The sequence below is a fragment of the Ictidomys tridecemlineatus genome, unplaced genomic scaffold, assembly GCF_052094955.1.
Source record: "Ictidomys tridecemlineatus isolate mIctTri1 unplaced genomic scaffold, mIctTri1.hap1 Scaffold_46, whole genome shotgun sequence".
Taxonomy (NCBI): domain Eukaryota; kingdom Metazoa; phylum Chordata; class Mammalia; order Rodentia; family Sciuridae; genus Ictidomys; species Ictidomys tridecemlineatus.
Window position 1 is genome coordinate 775,258 of NW_027522984.1, and position 21,614 is coordinate 796,871.

Consider the following 21,614-nt stretch of genomic DNA (forward strand, 5'->3'; position numbering starts at 1 on the left):
GCAACTTAGTGAGTTCCCGTCTCAAAATAAAAAATAAAACTCTGACAGGTAGCTCAGTGGAAACATGCCATGCTATGAGGTTCAATCCCCAGAACAACACACAAAGAAATAAGAAAGAAGGCAATGACCCAGCTGTGCAGCAGCAGCATAAGGCACAAATAGATACATAAGTGAATCAGGTTAGTAAAAAAATTACTCCCTGTGCATTCACTAAATTAAATCAGAGACACATGGACTCCTGGGCACATCAGAACCTCATCCAGAAAACCAGGACCATGAGCTTACCAGACACTGCAGACTCATCACTGGAACACCAGGAGAGGCACGTGGGAGACTCATCACTGGAACACCAGGAGAGGCACGTGGGACTTTGGCAGTGGCATTTCCTTCTTCATCTTGTGTTTTAGTTAGTAATCTGACTTTTTTCTCGTTCTTCCTTCATTAGCATGGACAGAGGTTTATCTATTTTATTTTTCAAAGAACATCTTTTTGTCTTGTCATTTATTTCACTTGTTTCTTTTGTTTGAGTTTCATTGGTTTCAGCTCTGATTTTTTATTTATTTCCTGTCTTTACTGCTTTGGGTGTTGATTTGTTCTTTTTCTGGGGCTTTGAGATGTAGTGTTAGAGAATTTTACATGTTGTATAAGTGTTCCCATTTACCTCTAAGAATTTTTTTGTATTTCACCCTTGATTTCTTCAACTGTCCATTCACCAATCAATAGTGTATTATTTAGTCTCAATTTGTTAGATATTTTACTTTATCATTGATATCTAATTTCATTCCATTGTGATCTGAGAGAATGCAGAGTATTATCTGTTATTTTGTATTTATTAGGACTTCCTTTGTTGTGTAAGATATAGTCTATTTTAGACAATGAGCCTTGCTGTGGAGAAAAAAAGTATATTTGTTCATTGATTGATGAAATATTATCTATATCTATATCTATATCTATCTATCATATATATATATATATGTAATATCTTTCAATTCTAAATTACTGATTACATTTTTTTGTTCTATGGTATATTTAATTAGATTTTTTGGGAAAAAGACTCTGCTAAGTGGAAAAAAGATGAGCAACTGAATGGGAAAAATATTTAGAAAGGTCATACCTGACATATGATTTGTATCTGGAATGTATAAATGCATATAGAGATGTATACACAATTAAAATTATTGAGGTGTACGTGTGTGTGTGTGTGTGTGTGTGTGTGTGAGTTTGTGGATAAAATTTTATTTTCAAAATTAACCTTTAAATTGTGTTTAATTGCAGGTGAATATTTATATTGTTTGAAACTTTTTGATTGTTTTGTTGTCCTGGTAGTTGTACACAGGGACATGTGTGTTCTTGGCAAGAACAACAGCACTTACATCACATCCCAAGCCTTTTCATGTTTGAGACAGGATGTGTATATATTCCCTGGCTACATGGATGACATCAGCCTGCCTCAGCATCCCAAAGATCTGCAAATACATATGTGGCCCTCTTCAGCCAGGGCATATTGAGTCATTTAGGGAGTAATTGGATGGAACCAATACTTCAGAGACACTAGAAGTTATCATGGACAATGCATATGGAAATCTTTCTGCTGAAGGAAATATTAAAATTACAATGGAAACAAGGAACTTCACACAGTGTACTATGTCATGTTGTAATAGTAATTTTCCAAGGAACACTGCACATCATTTTTTGTGCTAGTTATTATAATGACCAGTAAAAAGCATAAAGCCCCTGCCCCATGAAGCTTATATGCTATGGGTCAGGAATTACCTAAAGGCCCTATGGGAAGGGAAACAGAAAGTCCAAGGATGTAAAGATCAGGATCTTTCTAGCTGAAGGGGGAAGTAATGGAACACAGAAGAAGCAGGCACAGGATAGATTTGCATGTCTTGTAAGCCAGAAATGTTTAAGCAAGCTTGGTCATCTTTGCCTTGAAAAGATTACTGTGGATCTGGGAATGTATCACATGTTTGGAGAGCAAAGGTGAGTTAAAGATAAAGGTTATTTGGAATTTTTGTAGGCAAAATGGACAGGATTGGTTTATAAGTGAATATAGAGTGGCAGGTAAGAGATGACATGAATCATTTCAAAGCTTCTTGGCATGGACCACTGGAAGGATTGTGGTACCATTCACTGAGGTGGGGACTGTTGGACAAGAACAAGGGGTAAAAGCTAAGATAGGTGCTAAATAGGCAGCTGGATATCTTGACTGATACTTTATAGTATCTGGTGGGGAGATATGATTTTTAAGTTTTATATGATGATGATAACAAGGCTTGGGCGTGATTTCCTAGGAAAAGAGTATATAGTGAAAAGGAGCAAAGTCAAGACAAAAACTCCAGAAACAAAGCCCTAAGTGTTAGAGATTGTGCCAGAAGATATGGCTGAGAAGGAGGGGCCAGAGTAGCAGGAGAAAAACCAGTGGTGGAAGACAATGTTTTCAGAAGGAGGAAATACTCAACATTGTACATGAAGCTCAATGAATTAAGGAAGAATTCCAAAATAGTCAAAGGACCTAGTGGAGTAGAGGCCTTGAGACATTAATACTACAGATGGAATGATGGGTGGAAGCCAGTTCAGAGATACCTGAAAGGGAGGGAGAGATAATAAAAGGAGAGGGCCAGCATATGTAGCTCTGGAAGGAAGATGAGATAGGAAAGATTCGAGGAGGAGACATGGGATCCATGGTGATGTGTCTTAATGGGAGCTTCTGGGACACATTTAAATGTGCATGGGAAAGGTCCAGTTAGGAGAAAAATGGAGATTCATAAGTTTTCTGAGAGGATTTTGCTTCAAATTCCTAACTCTCCACTTTTCCATAGTCCTCTTAGATTACCCCAAATGGAGATTTCTATTCCAGTACAAGTGTGAATAGAGTTGTAATCAATATTTTAATTTCATTCTTTCCGATTTACCCAAATAGAAATTAAAGGTGTTTACTGAGAGTGATAAAAATTCTGTGAGTGTTTATGTGTGAATATGTGCACATTCAGGCGTGTTTGGGAAGGGGTGTTTGTAAAAGTTTCAAGACTCTAGGGAAGTAGTGTAGTCATATGTCACTAATTTGAAGTTTTGAAAACAATTCCAAAATCAGCTTTATCATTCATTTATCTTTCACATAAAAAAGCGCACACTTTGAAAACCTTAAATTGTTATCACAACTTGAAGCAAAACAATTTGCAGGGAAAAAAGGAACTCTTTTCCATTTAAATCACTCTGTTATTTGCAGGTAAGACAGCAGATGTCATAAAACTCGAATATCTAAACTATTCTTTATCAAATGTAAATACAAATATACTTAAGGAAAGCGGCTTACATCAAAGAAGAGGTCTATAGCATACTGTCACCCATACTTAATAGTCCACATGGGGAACTCCTTCTTAACAGGGACTTGGAAGAAGGTATGTGAAAGAATGCTAAGGAAAGCCATCTACCCTCAGGGGTAGATGGGGTTTAGTCATGGTCCACCATTCTGTCCTGCCACACCGAAGTTTGTTTCCACAATGCTGACAGGTTGCCTCTAGAGCAAGACTGGCACAGAGTCAAACAAAGAATTGCTGAGAATACTGGATCATGAAGAAATTTTACTGTGACCAGAATCTGAAAAATTATATACAGTACCACTGGGAGCCAAAGGATGACCTACATGAGAAATAAAACAACATAAGTTAGACATTCTAGGTTCACAACATCAGAATGAAGTCCACCAAATACAAGCAACAAAGAAAGTAGCCATGGATTATCATCATTGAAGTAGGGTTTCATTAACAAAGTGAATACAACATTAAAGTAAGTGTTTAATCTGATGGAGCTAAATCATGTAATTAAATGTTAAAAAGGGACACATACATCTGTATTTTTGTGTGTGTGTGTGTGTGTATGTATACTGCCCTAAGTGTATTTATACTGTCATAAAGCTATGAAATGATGCAGAAACCACAGCATAACTTGAGTATTTTTAGCTCCCTTGGCTTTGAGTTACACTACTATTATAACCCATAAAGGGACACTGGGTCTGGGGGCAATTACACACACCTGCAATCCCAACAGCTCTGAAGGCTGAAGCATGAGGATCATGAGTTCAAAGCCAGCCCCAGCAAAAGTGATGTGCTAAACCACTCAGTGAATCTCTAAATAAAATAGCACATTGTACTGTGGATGTGACTCAGTGGTTGAAATCCCCTGAGTTCAATTCACATCACCCTCCCTACCAAAAGTATAAATTGGGCTGAAGACAATTCACAGTAGTGCTTGCCTAGCATATAACCATGGCCTCGGTTTGAATTCCAATATTGGGAAAAAATAAAAACAACTGAGTACACTTGAAAGTGAGATTTTTGGGGTGGCGGCGGGGGCGCGCCTGTGGGGAGAGGCGGCGGCTTCTGCTGCGGCTGCGAGTGGGGGGTAGGGGGGGAAGAACCGGGGAAGGGGGCTGGGCGAGCGGAGAGCAGTGTTCCTGAGGCGGCAGCGGCGTCTCGGGCGGAGGAGGAGGAGGGCGGGGAAGGAGGATGGAACAAGCTGGGGGTTGGGGTTGGCGCTAGCCACAGCGGCTGTCCTCGTACTGTGGGAGAACTACTGGCTGCTCCTGGAAGTTGTGGTGTCCGGAGCCGGGCAGGTGCCGCCACAGCCGCCGCCTGGGCGGTGGGGAGGAGGAGGGAGCGGCAGGGTTGGCGGGGTCGGGAGGGAGGGACGGGCAGGGGGAGCGAGCTGGGGAAGACGGAGCTGGCTGGGGGGGGGGAGGGGGGGCAGCGACCGCAGCCTGGGGGACGCGGGAGGATGGAGCAAGTGGAAATCCTGAGGAAATTCATCCAGAGGGTCCAGGCCATGAAGAGTCCGGACCACAATGGGGAGGACAACTTCGCCCGGGACTTCATGCGATTAAGAAGATTATCTACCAAATATAGAACAGAAAAGATTTATCCCACAGCCACTGGAGAAAAAGAAGAAAATGTTAAAAAGAACAGATATAAGGACATACTGCCATTTGATCACAGCCGAGTTAAGTTGACCTTAAAGACTTCTTCTCAAGATTCAGACTATATCAATGCAAATTTTATTAAGGGTATCTATGGGCCAAAAGCATATGTGGCGACCCAAGGACCTTTAGCAAATCCAGTAATCGATTTTTGGAGGATGATATGGGAGTACAACGTTGTAATCATTGTAATGGCCTGTCGAGAATTTGAGATGGGAAGGAAAAAATGTGAGCGCTACTGGCCTTTGTGTGGTGAAGACCCTATAACATTTGCAGCATTCAAAATTTCTTGTGAAGATGAACAAGCAAGGACAGACTACTTCATTAGGACACTGTTACTTGAATTTCAAAATGAATCTCGTAGGCTCTATCAGTTTCATTATGTGAACTGGCCAGACCATGATGTTCCTTCATCATTTGATTCTATTCTGGATATGCTAAGCTTAATGAGGAAACACCAAGAACCTGAAGATGTTCCTATATGTATTCATTGCAGTGCAGGCTGTGGAAGAACAGGTGCCATTTGTGCCATAGATTATACGTGGAATTTACTAAAAGCTGGGAAAATATCAGAAGAATTTAATGTATTTAATTTAATACAAGAAATGAGAACTCAAAGGCACTCTGCAGTGCAAACAAAGGAGCAATATGAGCTTGTTCATAGAGCTATCGCCCAACTGTTTGAAAAACAGCTACAGTTGTATGAAATTCATGGAACCCAGAAAATTGCTGATGAAGGGAATGAAATTAGCACTGAAAGTTTGGTCAGCTCCATAGATACAGAAAAACAAGATTCTCCTTCTCCAAAACCACCAAGGACTCGAAGTTGCCTTGTAGAAGGGGATGCTAAGGAAGAAATATTGCAACCACCAGAACCTCATCCAGTGCCGCCCATCTTGACACCTTCTCCCCCTTCAGCTTTTCCAACAGTCACTACTGTGTGGCCGGACAATGACAGATACCACCCAAAGCCAGTATTGCACGTGGTTTCTTCAGAACAGCATTCAACAGACCTCAACAGAAACTATAATAAATCAACAGATCCTCCAGGGAAAAATGAATCAACTATTGAACAAATAGATAAAAAATTGGAGCAAAATTTAATTTTTGAGATTAAGAAAGTCCCTCTCCAAGAGGGACCAAAAAGTTTCGATGGGAACGCACTCTTGAATAGGGGACATGCAATTAAAATTAAATCTACTTCATCTTGTATAATTGATAAAATGTCTAAGCCACAGGAAGTAATTTCAGGGGATCTAAAAGTTGATGACATATCACAGAATTCTTGTGTGGACTGTAGCGCAGCACAGTCAAATAAAGCTATTACTGCACCAGAAGAATCACAGAAGAATTCAGACACATCTCCAAGGCCAGATTGCTTGTCTCTTGATAAAAAAGGGCATGTAATGTGGTCATTTCATGGACCTGAAAATGCCACACCTGATTTATCTGAAGGCAAATCCTCAGATATGCACTGTCAAACTATGAAAACTGAGTTTAACACCAATTCCTACAGCACAAGTTGAAACCTTTGTGGATCATCAAAATAGTTCACCTCTATTCAGAGCACCCCTTAGCTTTACTAATCCTCTTCACTCTGAGGACTTGGATTCAGATGAAAGGAACTCTGATGGTGCTGTGACCAAGAATAAAACTAATATTTCAACAGCAAGTGCCACGGTTTCTGCTGCCACTAGTACTGAAAGCATTTCTACTAGGAAAGTATCGCCAATGTCCATTGCTAGACATGATATGGCAGAAACAATACTTTTGGGTGCTGAAAAAGATGGTGATGTTAGTGAAGATTCACCACCGCCCCTACCTGAAAGAACTCCTGAATCTTTTGTATTGGCAAGTGAACATAATATACCTATAAGATCAGAATGGAATGAACTCCAAAGTCAGGAATGGTCTGAACAAATAGAATCTAAAGGCTTGAAAACCTCTGGAAATGGAAAATGTGATCATCCAGCAGGAGATATTCACACAGAGACTTGTACAGAATGTCCATCTACTTCCAGTGAGAAGAAAGATCAAATAGCAGAGAGTCCAACAGAAGCCACAGATATTGGTTTTGGTAATCGCTGTGGAAAACCCAAAGGACCAAGAGATCCACCTTCAGAACGAACATGATTCAGGGAGCTAAAAGACACTTTAAATTTACTGGAAAATCCAAGTGCCACTGAAAGCCAGATTTATAGTATTCCATCTTTAAAATGTGGGACTAACAGCAGTGTAGATTGTTACCATGATATTACTTTGCTGGGACCATCTACCTGCCTTAGGAAAAAGTATTAAATATGGTTTATTTTGTAACTTCAAGTATTATTGAATTAATTTCTCTTAACCCTGTTACATGCTGCTTGTAGACATGTTAATATAGTAATACTTTTATGATAAATTGAGTTTAAGGACTACTCTTTTGCTGTTTTATCATGTATGCATTATTTTGTATATGTACAGGGCAAGTAGGTATATAATTTGATAAAGTTGCAGTCATAAAATATTATTAACAGAAGATGTAAGAAATTTCTGCATGGTCTAAATCTTTGTGTACCTTATTTGTAAATTATTTGCCCTGAAGTTTTAGAAAATAGTTTTTGAATTTTAAAAATGCTGGATTCATGCAGCCAGCATTGCAGGTTATCAGAGATCAAAGATTGTAATAATAATACATTTTGTAAATTGTAAGCAAAAAGTTATTTTTATATTATATACTGTCTAATCGTCATCCTAATTGTTCTTGTTTTCATCTAGTCATGGAGATTCAGTAAGTGCCTTGGAACAATATTGAATTCTCTTAGCTTGTGTGTGTTACTTTAATATTTGAACTCAACTGGGATTAGAAGACTATCAAAATATATGTTATGTTTCAGGATATTTGACCTGCCATTAAAAAACAAAACCAATTTTACAGTGCCAAAAAAAAAGAAAGTGAGATTTTTTCCAAACTTCAAAGTCATTAATCTTGTTTTCAATTTTTAGAGTGATAAGTGCAGCAGAGAAAAATTCAACTGAAGATTGTCTTCAAAAAACAATAAGAAATAACACCTGAAGAGTGTCTCTTTGGAATTTTGCTACTCATTTTTCAACATTAAGAATGTATTAGCAGGATGGGGTTGTGGCTCAGTGGTAGAGTGCTCACCTAGCACATGTTAGTCCCTGGGTTCGAGCCTCAGCACAAATAAAAATAAATAAATAAAAGAAATGTATTGTTTCCAATCACAACTAAATAAATACATAAATAAGTGAAGAATGTGTTAGCTGAATCACATAAAAAGCTAATTTTTTAGGATACAATGTGTACTTTCCCCAAGACCATCATTGTAAAATGCCTCAACACATCTCCATTTCCTGTCCTAAACAGATCATATAACATTAATGCAGAAGAGCTCTTTGAAAATATAAAACATGCTGATACTCCAGATTTATTTTTTCATTATATTAATATGAATCTTGATTATCTTTTTGTTGTATTTTTAAAGAGACTACATTTTAGGCAATCAAAATCTTTTCCTTCTATGGATTCATTCTTATATTAAAAATAGTTAATTTTCTTCCACATAATTCTCCAGGTTCACCATATCCTTAAATTTCCTTTGTTCCTAAAATATTTCTGAAAATATCAAGGAAGAGGCTTGTCTTGATAAGTTTAATAGAAAAGAAAAGCAAACCTTCTCAGGATTTACTTTTTTCTTTTCTATAATGTATTAAGGACACCACAGTAGATACATATCCTAAATATATTATTTTATGTATAAATATTTAGAATACATATATGTATTGTAAGGGCTCCTAACCGAAGTATGTTTCCAACTATATAATAGTCAGGTATTTACTCATTTAGAGTTTACACCTGGGTTTAAAGATTTAACATATTCTTATATGAAATATCTTTTATAAACAAAACTACAAATTCTAATAAGAAAGATTTAAATCCCTCCCTGAAATTTTGCTAAAAAAGCCCAAACCCAAACCCAAACCAAAAGCAAAAAAAAAAAAACAAAAAAAAAACAATAAGAAAGAAAACACTGCTTAGAAAAATCATCACTCAGATGGAGCACCTGACATTGGAGGAATTCTCCCATTTCCTTCATCTATTGAGATGAAGCAAAACTGGGGTGGGAAAGAGAGGAATTATCCCATGGATCAGTGGTGCCTTGGTTTTCTAATTACTGTTTTCACTCTCAAGAGAAATGGAGGTACTGGTTAATACCCAGAGCCAGAACATCTTAGCTGACTTCCACTACCACCTAACAACCAGATGAGAAATGAATTGAGACATATCCACCATTTAACAAGGGCCTAGAACAGACAACCACACAAAATGCACAGATGCCTGAAATGTATACAAAAAGAGCAGTCATTTGTTGAGTGAGTGAAATCTAATAATTGATTAACCTTTTAGATCTTCCTTGAAAGAAAACTAATTCTTAGCTCTTTTACTAATGATTGACACCCACCCTTTTAATTAAAGGGCAGGAGAAGGAAGGAACTTGGAGAGTTATGGGGAAGAGAATTATCATCTATTTTAACATAAGAAAGTATCCATATAAAGAGAATATTTATATTGCCTAAAACACAAGACCCATATTAACACAGTGGAAATATAAATCAGGAACATCAGTATTTTTTTGTTTCCAAAGAGCTTTTTTTCTGTATTAATGTTTTTCGATCAAAATTAGTTATAAGGAATTTTCACATAAACAGTATCCTTTATTCACAGGGCCAATATAAACCTTAAATTTTAGAATGATTTTATATTTATTAATTTAATTCTATCAAGTATAAGAATAATATTAAAAAGAAATTTAAAAATTCCAAGTTTATTCATGGAGGGGAAAAACTCCATTGAACATCATAAAAGAGATAATTAAAAATTATTATAATATTAAAATTCTATAATACGATACAATATAATAATTCAAGAATTTACTAAAACTGAAAAGTATAAATTTTGATAAAGGAAAAGAACAACTCATTTTGTTCTACCTTTCCTTGGAGAACTCTGTGGGGAAGTTGGAGGAGGAGACAGCTGAGAAGATGCCTTTGTATTTTATCATCAGCTGGATTCTTGTGACATTCCAAAGTTCCTTCCTCAGTTAGGGAAAGAATTTTCTTTAAAGCTTCTGGAGAGCCAATGCCTATAAAAGAAAAAATAACTTAGGTTATGCATTTTGAAGACAAAAATAAATAGTAATGACTAAATACATTTTTGTGTTAAGATTTACTTTTACAGTCTGATTCATCTTACCTACAATCTAAATGTTCTTTGTGTTACTACTCATGGTACAAACAGATAACCAAAGGCACAAGATACCTGGATTTTTTTCATAAACATGTAGTTTTAGTTGTATGTGTACACAATATCTTTATTTTATTTTCACGTGGTGCTGAGGATTGAACCCATTGCCTCACGCACACCAGGTGAGTGTTCTACCTTTGAACCACAACCCCAGTCCTGAGGTTTTAGTTTTGACTGGTATCTACAAGACTACTACAGATTGTTTTTGATATTTTACTTTGTATTTCAAACCTGAAAGTTGTCACTTTTATTCAACAATGAAGAATAAACATACAATTATAAAACATCTGAATTTAGGATGACAATGTCACAGCCAATTTCAACTCCAGTTGTTTCAGCTTTAGGATGGAAACACATTGTAGTGTGGCTGGAAATGTTAGCTGTGGAGAAGTGGAAATGATGGAGAAAAGCAAAGGGGCAAGGGTTAAGAGGAACTTTCTCAAACAGTGAATGAAAGAGCTGTAGGAATTCTGTGCCCTGATACTTAAACAAGCACATGAAAGAGGAGCAGGAGACACCATGTAAAAACACTGTGTCAGAGAGACAATGACAGAAGACCTCAGCAGAGGGGTGGGCCACTGCAGGATCTAGTAGCATGAGGATTTAAAGTGGCTCAACATTATTTTTCAGAAATAAAGAAGTCAAATTTTACTTTGAAACAAAATTATTTCATTAATTAGAATGGGGAAAATCCCTCTTATTACCTTTAAGTTACTATTTTATATAACATTGCTTTAAATATATTATACTAAACATAATAAGATGTCAAGTAATATTTCAAGCACATGTAATTTCATAAATCCAAAATGAGCTAAAATATATTGAGTTATTCTGTATAGAAAGTGGGAGAGAGCTTCATATGTAGGCACACATGCATTATATAAAATATGGCTAAAAAGCTGTTTTTAGCTAAAAGGAAGACTGATCATCTTCCAAATAAAAATGTCAGCACAGGAGACCGAAGTCAGTCTGCAGGGAATTTAGGAATACATATCTGTTGAGAGCAACAGCAATCAAGACACCTGTAGTTTGATTTTTTCAGATAGGAAGAATGACACAAAATATTTAAAAGAGGACTGATGTCAAGTAAAGGTGTTCTTTTCACACATTTCCATAAAACTCAACAAGACGCTCACTGGTCAAGAGGAACAGGGCAAGGATAGAGTCCGTGAGTGTTCCAACACATTAATAATGTCCAACTCACATAATGCAGGAACTCCATTACTGCCAAATAATTTTATCTAAACAAACTCTTTGCTATCCATCCCCTTTAAAAATTTCTTTAGTTTTATTAGCATTGTTTCCTTCTACCTATATGTAGAAATAGAGAGCCCATCCATTTCATAAAACTTACTTGTTTTACATTCATATAAAGGGCCTAAGTTAGTAGATAAGTTATTTTTAACATTTTTTTTAGTTTTAGGTGGACACAATATCTTTATTTTATTTATGTGGTGCTCAGGATTGAACCTAGCACCCAAACATGCTAGGTGAGTGCTCTACCCATGAGCCACAACCCCAGCCTTAGGTGAGTTATTTTCAAAGGGAAAATTAAAAATGTTTTTTGCTGTTTAACATTCAGGCATTAGATGTATTCTCACTGCTCCCAAGTTTCAGAATCAGTGATTTAATGAAAAGAAATCACCTTCATGCCTACCATGCACAAGGCCCAGAGTTCCATCCCCAGTACCATAGTAGAATAAAAAAGAAACATAATCATTTCCACACAGATCACATAGCTGAAAATATTGCGACTATATTTCTACAATTCATTGATTATAAGGCAAAACTAGTTGAAAAATCATATATGAACATAAACTCATTACTAGAAAAATTAAGTTACTAAATGTGTAACTTGTACATTTATTTCCTTATTTTGCCAAGTCAAAAAATGTTATTTAATAATATATTATGTTTAGAAACTGTCTGATCACTGGTAAAAATAAAGTGTACCTTGCTGAGTATTTGTTTAGTTTGGAGATAATAGTCACAAAGACATTCAAGCATGATAGACAAGTTAGTCCAAATAAACATTTTTTTAACTAATCTGAAAATTACAGCAATACATAATACCAAAAAATAAAACAAAGTTGGAATGAACCCAACTACAGGGTGTAAGTATAAAAAAAAAAAACAAATTTTCAGAAACAATAATAAAACTCACTTTAAGGAAAAGAAAGGGGGGGAATGAGTTTCATCACTTACCAAAAGGTGAGAGATCCTTGTCAGACACCTTGTTCCTTAAAGTATCGAGGACCACAGTGGGAACCTGCAGTCTGTGGTTGACCTTATGTGGTTGGGGATGTTCCTTCTGCTGTGACTATGTCCTAAGAGCCACTTGTGAGGTCTTGGATACAACAGGATTTTTGTTACCAGGATTCTTAGGCACTGGAAATTGTTTGGTTTGAAATTATTACAAAAAATTTAAAATATTAGCAGCTATGTAGAAGATAATTGTAGAACTACAAGAGTCTTTTCTGATTTCAGAATACTAAAATACCCATCTCTCCCAGCTGTTACTTATAAAGGCCAGAAATTGAGAGGGGGGACCTTAGTTACAGAAAATGAGAAAGCACTGGCAGGATAAAGGTATTTAATTAAGGAAATTAGTAATCTTGAGGAAGATGAAATAGGAAAACACCAAGTAAAAAAATAGAAAGATGTATGGTTTGTGTCCCCTGAATGGGGTAAAAACTGCAACAGGAAAATCACCAGGAATAATTTTGTAAAATGACATTCAAAACTATTGGACACATCTGAGCTAACTTTTAATTTAATAAATTCTACAAACTGTAACCTATTGACTATCAAATTCTTCTATAGAGAATCATATATGTAAGCAAATAATGAACAATTGCTTATATATTACACTATGCAAAAAATTCCATGGTAGAAAAAAGGCAAACCAGTTTATTGGGACAATTAAATGTTGTGCATGTAGAATCTTAATATCTAAACAATTCAATGTCATGTTCTTCCCTCATGTGACACACTCAGAAGCTTGGGATAAGGAAAGAAAAGTAACTCTTCCAAGGTCACATTGTTAGTCAGTGTTGTAAGCAGGATTTGAAATCAGAGCGCTCTCCCTGAATAGAACAAGCTCTTCACCATGACATAAAGTTCCTAACTGTGAATCTTCTAAATTAATCTATTTAACATTTAAATTCTGTACAACATTATTTTTCACATGTTTACATACAAGGCACAAAATTGTTCTAAATGAAAAATGCCTTTGTTTAGTGTGCATTGATTGAGACTAGCCCAAGGAATTCTACATGCTAGTCAAGCGCTCTACCACTGAGCTATATTCTGAGGTCCTTCTTTTTTTAAAATATCTATTTTTTTTAGTTTTAGGTGGACACAATATCTTTATTTTATTTTTATGTGGTGTTGAGGATCGAACCCAGCACCCCGCACCAGGCGAGCGTGCTACCAAATGAGCCACATCCTCAGCCCTGAGGTGCTTATTTTTTATTTTTAAGAAATGCATCTCTCTTTGTTATCCAGACTGGCTTAGAACTCCTGGGCTTATGATCTTCTCCCTTAGTCCTCCTGTGTAGCCAGGACTAACTACACATGTGATCTATCAAGCCTGGCTCATCATTAGGCCAACCTTTTAAAATGCTGAGACCTACACGTCAGCCTAAGTTGTGGCCCACTCGGTGGTAGAATTATTGTTTTAAATAACAGCTGAATATGTGTCTGGGAACCATATAGGCTGTGGATATACATGACAGTACAAAATCCAGTCCTGTGCCCTCTGACCTGTGAGGCCCCAACCCCTCAGGTTGCACATTGCTTTGTGAGTATTTTGGTAAGAAAACAAGAAATGCAAATTTGAACTGCATCTGCCCATGTGTCCTGTAAATGAGTACTGGCTGCAGTGGAATGAAACCAAACAACATGAGTATGTCCATCGTCTTGTCCTCCACACACTAACTCAGCTGGACACAAAGGCTTCATCAAGGACAGGGGAAAGGTTATGCACTTGAGAACTAGAAACCTACTTGTCTATACTGGGCCTTATCCTGTCACCATGCATGTCACTGCACAGGAAACAAACACACATGGCAGTCAGAGTCTGCAACCATTTACAGAAAAACTCATGTGTGTTGGTTGCTGGCTCACACTGCAGAGACATCACGTGAAGACTCTCCTCATCCATCTCCAGCTCCAGATTGGACAGGTACTGCTTCACATTTAGAACTATCAGCCCATCTTCATAAAGCTTTTTGGTGTTGATTAAGGAACTTCAGCATGCCCACATTTTAGGACCATCTGTCTGAGCCACCTCCAGCACTGTTGCATTTGTTCTACCCTGGCTGAGAGACCTGAAGGATGGAAAGGTCCTTATGCAACTCACTTGAGCATGGGGTGATTTTATCTATTTGAAACTTCCAGAAACTATATACGTATTCTACATTTGAAAGGTCACATGCCTCATTCCCTAAGCAAACTGTTAAATGGATCAAAGAATATTGCAGATAATAAATCGTCTTTTTTTGTTGTTTAAAAGGAATTACACACAATACATACAGAAAAATGTGTTTGGCACTCATTCTGATTCAATTAGGAAATTCTAATATTTTCCTCTACCGAGCATTCAAATGTTTATATAGAAGACAGTGAACAATTATATAATAAAGCTCATGCAAGAATTCAAGGCTATAATCATTAAGCCTTGTATTATCTTTAAATCTCCTAAAAATGGTGTTTTAAAGATTCAAATAAAATTAGCTCCACTATTCTCAATTTTTTTCATATTCCTTGGGTTGAATGAGATGAGTTTTTATAATAATATAATAAATCAGTTAATATAACAATCATGCAAATGTGATAATCTACACACATAAACTGTTTAGCACATGAATTGTTAAAAATCATTTTTTAAAATATTGTTTTATATATAATGGAAACTGTATTTCATTAACCTGTAAACATATGATTTTAACTCTGTGGGCACCTGTTACTTTATTCATATGTACTAAAATATCTCTGCAGTAGTATTTTAATTGCACAATTTAAATATTTTCTAATATTCTCCTTCCCTTCCCCTCCTTTGGGCTCTCCTAATTTCAAGGCACAGATTATATTAATTTTTTTTCTGAGAGCCTGGAATTATGTCTGGCCACAGTTCCCCAAATAATCATGAAACATTTCACAGATCTCATGGATCATGAATTCAAAAGCACAGGCCCCAACAGATTAAATTTGAAGTCAGTTTGACATCTAAAATTCTGTTAGGGAAAGAGATTTCAAACAATGCAAATTGTCCAAAAATATACCAGGTAGGAAAATAATGCAATGAACTGAGCAAGAACTATGTGTGGCTATGCAAGTCCTCCACCACTTATCCCAAACCCTTCTCCCATTTCTTCTTCCTTTATATGAGAGCCATGGAGATTGAAGCACAGGTTCTGAAATAGACAAGGAGATCACATGTTCAGAAATAAAGGTCTAAACTTCTTCATAAGCCCTTTTACAAGTCCACAAACATTAAACTGCATAATCATCCCCCACACACCACCTTACTAGACACATTTTTTTCTGGTTGAAAAGACAAACATATTTATTTTTGTTCTAGAAAAAGATTGACTTATTTTTTCTCCTAGTCATTTTTTACTAAGGTGACAACTAAATCTATCATGTGAATAAGGAGACAATACTGTTTGGGATATTTACATATTTACAAGAAAGTGTTCTAAAAATAAGGAATAAATATCTATGATTCATGTTCACTTAAAAATAGTTGAAAGACAAACTTTTTATGAATAGTCAAAATTACACATGATGCCAAGTTAGACATCTACTCCAAATGAATTTTTGATGGTGATTCTTGGTACATCCTAATATAATGTCTGCAATTCTGCAGATATAAATATGTAAAATTTTTTCATTAGTATGAAAACTCTAAGCTTAAGCTCTCTAGTCCTATATGTGCCACTGGAGGTGAATCTCTCACTGAGTCCTGAACATGAGACCTGGGTCAATGTTAAGTGAAGCCATTCAGTCAACTTGCCAGATCTCTTTTGCAATCATCCTTAGCTTCTCAAAGCTGACCAGCCTATTTAGGTTTGAATTGCTTCCTGTAATTGGCAAAGAAGAAAATGGAAATCACATGGCATCTATTATATACTGCTACAAGTGAAGGTGGAACTCCCCTACCTTGCATTTACCTTCAGGAAAAAATGTGAGATCCTTCTTGATAACTGGGAATAGAGAAATTATGGGAGGTTGCAGGTTTTGACTTTTGAGGACATCGCATTATTTTGCCATGTTCCTGGAAGGGTCAAATAGGTCTTGGAGATCCTGAAATAGCTTTTCATATTTATTGGGAAGTTTTTCCCAGGTTGATCCCATTCTTGCCACTGGTGCCAGGTTTAGGCCACTGAGAGAGGAAGAAAGAAAAGAGGGATGCATGTAAATGTTCTCTTCTGAAATGGATGAAGCAAAACATTGCACTGCTTATTTACTGACAAATACATTTGCATGGATTCTTTCCATGGCTGGCAATGTATAGAGTCATGCAGAGTAAACTTGGGTAATCCTGGGTGATGAGAATGCCAGATAGAAGCAGAGTCAGGGCCAAGACTGTGGGTTGGATTCTTCTTCCCTTTATACTTCCCTGATTTGTTTATTATCTGCTAGAGTGTAGGTCCCACATGTCCTCAAAGGGCTGTGAGTATGAGCTCAGCCCCTCCTCCATAGTGCTATTGGAAGTTGATAGAGGGTGTCTTTAAGAGGAGGGATTAGAAAGACGTCTTAGGTCACTGAAATATATCTAAAATTTGATGCTGGGACCCTGAATTCTTTCTTTATCTCTTTTTCCTGTCTGAGGCATGAGGTAAGTAGCTTTATTCCACCACATGCACCTGTTTTCCCCAACACAGGCTAAAAGGCAACAGAGGCAAATGACCACCACCTGAAACCTCGGAAACTGTATATAATATAAACCTTTCCTCTGTATAAAAAGCTTTTTAGCAACATTGTTACAACAATGAAAGCTGAGTAGCAAACCATCAGCAAAACCTCTAGAATACAAGTTTTGTTGCTTTTCCTCCAATTAGAACAGTGTTTGGCTCACAGCAAGCATTTAATAAAACAGAGTAGGAAAATGTTCTCCAGTAAGAAATTAAAACAAAAGACACAATAGTCATGACACCATGATCAAACTCTCATCAGATAAAAATGATTAACTTTACAGTCATATTTAACATTAAAATAACTATTTTTTTCATTTGCAATTTCTACTAGGTTTGATCTAAGCACTTAAAGGGGAGGAAAATTAACATTTATTGTGATGCAGCTCCATGCTCTCCAATGGAATTTCACATACATCATATCAAATAATCTTGATAATTCCTTGTGTTATTATTATTTTAAAAGGAGGTTAATTGATGTTCCCAGCAGCTCAAATAGTTTTCACACAGTCCAAGATAAAAAAAATAAAATGTGATGGATTTCAAATGTCCAATCTCCAAATCAACATATGGGAGGTTCGTGAAGGTAAGGATTAAGAATCAGATAAAATAACTGTTCACTGAGAGTCAATGACAATCTAGATTACCAGAATGGTATTAAAAACCTCAGTCATTTATAAACTATCATGTCTTATAAAATCATATGATATCCCCAGAGGGAGATGATTTCTAATCTGTAACATAAACTGAATCTGAAGACTGATATGTGCTCTTACCTGATGATTGCAAACATTGAGTTAAAATTCTTGCATTCCCTAAGGTGCAATGCTATCTTGATAAAATTCTTAATGAGCTTCATCCTCTTCAGCTGGTTTGTCTCTCAAAGAATTTCAGATGCCACCCAAAATGTCTCCTGGTTAATGACTTCTACAAATTTCTTCAGGTTGTGACAGCTGGATTGTGACTTAAGTTTAAATAAGTCCTCTATATATTCAGTAGGCTCAATGTTGCAGAAGAGTTCAAAACTTCACATGGAGAGCTGGGTGGCAACTTCCACAGTACTGAGCTGAAGAAGGGAAACTTGACCCTCTAGGAACAACTCCTGAGCATCCTCATCTGAACAAAGCACTTCTGTCTCCATGTTGTTTTTCAGATAATACCTGTGAAAGCAGAAGTGTGTTAGATGTAGTCCAGCCTAAGCAGAAGCCTCATGATATCTGTAAAATGTAATCCTACTTTCTAGGGTAAGCTTGACAGAATACAGAATTGAAACCTGGAAGAGCTCTGTTTACCCATGATGGAAAGTGCAGTTGCTGAATCCATTGGTAGAAAACAGAACCCATAAGTCAGAAAAGGACAAGAACAAATTACTTGGGATTTCATTATTACTGACTGAGATACTTTTTCAACATTCCTTTTCTGCTTTCTAAACCATTCCATCCTTTCTTCTATGGATGAGAGAAAGTAGTTATTTATAAGTTTAACAAAAAGTTCAGGCTCTATGTGTGAGCAGAAAAAGTCATATCAGGGACATTACTCCATTTTGCAAGAATAAAAAGAAAATCTGACCATTGAGGGGCCCAAATTAGATCAGTTCAAGATCATTTAATTTTAAAAACATCCCCAAGAAACCTAACAGCTATTCCTTCATGTGATCTTATGACAACAACCCTAAAACAGAACTCAGAGCTAGTCCATCTCATTTTAAGCACCTTATTGAAAACAGCATTTAGTTATTTGCTATTTCCTATTTTCTCCCTTCATCCCAGCCTCCTTCCTTTCTTCATTCTTGGGAGGGCAGATGTTTTCTCTAATTAAAATTCTGTAAATGAAGAAAGAGTGGAAGTCCCATTAAGCTGGACTTGTGCAAATTTCACAAAATATCTATGGCAGATAATAATGCATACTGGGCTTTTGACATTCACAGATAGAATGCTCTCCATTTTGATTACACATTAAGCCCATGACAGAGATCCACATATATATTTTTTGAATAATGAATGTGAATCATGAACTTGCAGCTCGATAGTGATCTGAAGAATTCCACCATGATTACAAATATATCAGTGTACATTCAAATGATAATTGAGAAAAACCAACTTCCTAAAATAAAACTATTTACTACTGTTGAGGTTGGAAATAAAACTGAAGATTACGAACATTATAGTTGATAGCTATAAAACAAATTTTGAGCAACGTCAATGGTAGTTTAGATCTATAACAAGGAAAATTTGAGCACAACAGAACCCTCCAGAAGAAAAATGGAATAGTGTTATTTTTGTGAAAACTCAATTTTCAATCTGTATTGGATCTAGTAATTATTTGAGATCCAAGACCTAACTACTTCTTTCCAACTTCTAGTTAGTTGTGGTTTGAAAGTAAAATTACATATCCACAATAACAGAAATGTCACTGAAAAGAATGACAAAATCAGCACTGCCTTCTTCCATGTACCATGGGGTACAGGCACTTATACAGCAATCAACCTAACTCTGTAGCAACTGGAATTTGGTTCTAGCATTCAGGGGTGTTTTCTGTAGTGTAAAGCACAATGATTGACTAGACAGAGTTATTCTACCAAATACACTGTCGTAGATATCTCAGCCTAAAATAACTAAGTTCCTTGAAAATCAGGTCTGGGGGAGCATGATGATTGAAAATGATTAGAAGCACTGTTTGTGAATGCACACATATAAATAGGAGGAAGCAGCGGGCTCTACTCTGCGACTGCACCTCAAGTTCCTTCTGTTTTATCAGCAGGTATTCTAGAGGGCAAGCCATGGGGGAGGTTACAAAATCACTCTCATGAACGGACACCAGAGGCTCTGGGGCAGTTTCACGAAGATGGAGGTGAAACCTCAAGGAAGCCCCTGCCACACATGTAGGGCCTCTGTGCTGCTGCTGCTGCTGCAGCTGCTGGTGCTGCTGCTATGGCATCTGCTGCACCAGGGCTGCTCCCTGTGGGCCTCCCTACATGTACCAGGGCACGTACCAGGGCTGGTGGGCAGGCGCAGAGGGTTTGCTTGCTGTGCCCTTGTTGGTTCTGCTCTTGGTGAAGGCACTGAGCTCTTGTCACTGTCTCACGCGACCCTGATGTTGGCAAGGTGGGCTGCAGCACATAGAGTCCCCTTCCTACCCACATCAAGCTGTGGGACTCCTCTGAAAGGCAGCGAGGACCAGCCCTGGGCCTTCCACCGCATGAGTCCATCCAGCATCCAAGCACCCTGTACACCCTGAACTCAGGCCATCCTTCCCACTTCACTTCATTCCCTGTTTGCCTAATTCCTTCCAGGAAGGTCACCCCGCTGGATGATACTTCCTGTTAGAATTATAAACATTTAATTCTATTCCCAGAGAGACCGCTCCAGGGTCCTACTCAGCCAACACCTGTCAGGGTGCCAGTGGGTTCTGGAAGTACAAGGCCAAAGGGCAGGGTTATTCAAGTTGCTCAATGACCAAAGTCCCCCGCCAACACAGTAAACATCACATATTATATCTGTCAATGTTACAAAGTTAACAATTTCCATAACTGTCACGCAACTTTGTCTGTCAATGAGGATGATAGAATAAATAAGAACAAATATTTTTAGAGTCATTATATTGAACTCCTTATTCACCATTGGAGGTTCTCCTCATCTGCTCCTTTGGATGTGAGATTCGATCTGATGGGGTTTCTTACTCCTACAACAGCTTTGCTACTGCATGCTCCCTTTGTGCTGTCGAATAATTTTTTTCCTTCTTTTTTTTTTTCTTTTTGTCATCCTAGGGATTGAACCCAGGGGTGTTCTACCACTGAGCAACATCTCAGACCTTTCTATTTTTTTTTTTTGAGACAGGGTCTCCACTATGCTGCCAGGCCTGGCCTGGAATTTGCCATCCCACCTCAGTCTCCCAAATTGTTGTGATGACAGGCGTGCACAACCCCACCCTGCTAATTACATTTTTGTATGTTGTAGGTTCAACAATACAATTATATATTGTTCTATGCAATTGCTTTTTTAAATAAATTAAGAGAAGAAAGGAAAATACACTTTTAGAGTGTCTTTTCTAATTACATAATTGCCTTTGTCAGATTCTTTCTTTTTTTCTGTGGACTTGAATTGCTGTGTTGGGTCACTTGCTTTCAGCTGGAGGGAATTTCTTTAGCAGCTCTTGTCAGGCAGGTCTGCCAGCCACACAACCTCTGGGTCTAGGATATTTGTGGACAGCCCACCTTCATTTGGCTGTGTCTCAGATGTGAAGCTGACCATGTTTCTATTTGAGCATGTCATTCACTGCCTCCTGGGAGTGAGAGCTTCTAGTTCTGGTGAATATGAGCAGCTTTTCTCCTGCTGGTTTCTGCTCTCTTCTTTGTTTTTCAGTGGTTTAATTCTGATGGGTCTGCTGGGGCTCTCTTTGCACAGGTCCTACT

At 37.3% G+C, this 21,614-nt stretch overlaps 1 long non-coding RNA gene and 1 pseudogene across 2 annotated transcripts; one reads left to right on the forward strand and one right to left on the reverse strand.

Annotated features, from left to right (window-relative positions):
* Positions 1-3,256: 3,256 nt before the first annotated feature.
* Positions 3,257-18,360, reverse strand: LOC144373695 (uncharacterized). 2 transcript variants are annotated; one of them, XR_013433275.1, is made up of 5 exons: positions 17,980-18,360; positions 16,460-16,671; positions 12,489-12,671; positions 9,971-10,122; positions 3,257-3,645 (listed from the first exon to the last, which is right to left on the reverse strand). It is a non-coding gene; the product is annotated as an uncharacterized LOC144373695 (long non-coding RNA). The 2 variants fall into 2 exon arrangements; XR_013433274.1 differs by having other exon boundaries at positions 16,449-16,671.
* Positions 4,727-7,892, forward strand: LOC144373694 (tyrosine-protein phosphatase non-receptor type 12 pseudogene; annotated as a pseudogene).
* Positions 18,361-21,614: the final 3,254 nt, after the last annotated feature.